Consider the following 2256-nt stretch of genomic DNA (forward strand, 5'->3'; position numbering starts at 1 on the left):
ATGGCAGAGGCCTGACGTCACCCTCTGACAGATATCGGAAGGTATCTTTCGGACGTCGGGGCCGGTCCGATATGCACGAGGGCCGTCGGATCAAAAGGGCCCGATCCGACGGTCGACGGATCGCTGAGGTGGCCGAACGATACGGACGCGGGCGGGATTAAAATAATATTTCTTTTGGGATTTGCGCTCGGCGGAAACCTTTGGAATATGGCGGATTTTCATAGTTTTTCAATGTATTTTATGAAAATGCGCTTTTGCGCTAAGACTTTGGGTAAACGGGAAAAAGTGGGTTTTTATATGTTTTTTACAAATGAAGCGGGTTAGGGGTGGAAATGGGTTTTTCACAAGGTTTCTTAGCAAATGAAGGGTTTAATGGGTTAAATGACTCTAGAAGGGGAAAGAGGGGTAAGGGTTAGGGCTGTTAAGCTGACCAGTTGTCAATTTAATCCCTGATAGTGAACATATGACTATAATGCCAAGGGGAGGGATATTTATACAATGCTTGGGGTTTATACACCATAGTGTTATAATAGTAGGGAAAGGGTAACATAGGGGATTTAGATAGTAGAAGTTAGGGGTTAATATGGATGAACAGGTGAATGAGGAGTGATATCACTAAGTTTATTTGAAGATCACTTAGCTTAGGGAGTAGATCAAAATGAAAAGAATTTTACACAGGAAATGTGGCTTTTAAAGGCATAAGAACCAGCATAAAACCTCAAATTCTTCCATGAATCTTAACTGATGAAGGGATGTTAGTAATGAATGTGAAAGGGAAAAATGGGAAGTTAGAGATGCTCCTTTGCTCTGCTGCAACATGATGGAGGAGAGAACCTTCTCAGTCCACTGATATTCCTTTGTGACTAGGTTATGAAACACTCAATTGAAAGGAATGACATTTCTGCAACCCCATCTGCCTACCCATCTACTTGCCTAGCATTTTTTGTTTCTTCATGGAGGGTGCACTTAGACTTGCAGACCCTTATGTGCCTTTTCTTTTCTTTGGCTTTTTCCTTTTGATTTTCTATCTAAGGCTACCCTTATTGCTTCCAAGGTCCCAGATTAAGCAGTTGGGAACCTTAATTCTCTACCTAAACTAGTGGTCTGCCAAGATTAAACAGTTTGTACAGACTTCTTTCTCTATTCTACAATAGAAAATTGACACATGGCATGATCCAGATTAGGCTGTTGGACCATCCATCAAAATTGGGACAAAATCAAGCTATGTACACACATTGTCTTCTCTTGGAAATATGGGATCTTTGCATCATCAAAGCAGAGCATATTTGGAACTTTCTTTGCCAATCATGAAATATGAAACCTATTGGTATAGGTAGCTAACAGATTGATCTTCAAGTTCAACAAAACTTGACTGGTCGACGAGGATTTTTGTAAGACGGTTCGTAAATCATGGTCCCAGTTATTTGTACATGATGTATTATCTTGGATGGGGGCATTTTCCTTGAATATTGACATCCTCAAGATGGTGGTAAGGAGATGGGAGAGAGAAAAAATGGTTGCACATCGAAAAGAGCTGGAGGAGATTGAGGCAAAGATGGTTCACATAAACTATTTTATCCGATGAAAGATTTCTTTCATGGGCACAGATTGACGATTTATGGGAGTTGGAGGCTCGTAAATGATACATCCTTAGACTACATAAGGAGACATGGTGACTAAAAAAACCATGTTATATGGTTAAAGGCGGGGGACAAAAACACTCGTCTTTTATAGAGGTATGCTACGATGTGTAGGGAAAAAACACTATTTTGGAGGTTGTACCAGTTTGGGATGTTATCTGCATTTGAAATCCATTAAGCCTGAGAACTCTTCAACATCTAAGGGAAGAACAAGCATATAGAAGGTGTATGGTTGGTTTAATGAAGGTTCTTCCAGAGATGCATTTCACTATGAGGATCCATTCTAGCATGTTTTACATGTAGTTGGAGGTATATGATCTACACAAAAAAGAAAGGCAGAAGTTGTGCAACCATTGTATTGCTCCATATTGCCATACATGTCCATATGATTGTATTGATTCTTTGTACAATTTCCTTTCAACCTATTAAAAACTTGTAATTTCACCCTTATTGTGCATTTCTTTCTCTCAGTTGTTCAATTTGTGCAATACCTCTCTATCTTGTCTTATTTATGCTTTTCTTGAACATGTAAAAGTTCTTGCTTGCAGTACATTTCTCAATGTACATATTGTTCGAGACCTTTTCTTCATATCTGGAAGAAATTTTGCATGAGGAG

The sequence above is a fragment of the Pinus tabuliformis genome, chromosome 4_2 (assembly GCF_031772625.1).
Source record: "Pinus tabuliformis cultivar Carrire ecotype Pingquan chromosome 4_2, CPIR1, whole genome shotgun sequence".
In the NCBI taxonomy this organism is placed as follows: domain Eukaryota; kingdom Viridiplantae; phylum Streptophyta; class Pinopsida; order Pinales; family Pinaceae; genus Pinus; species Pinus tabuliformis.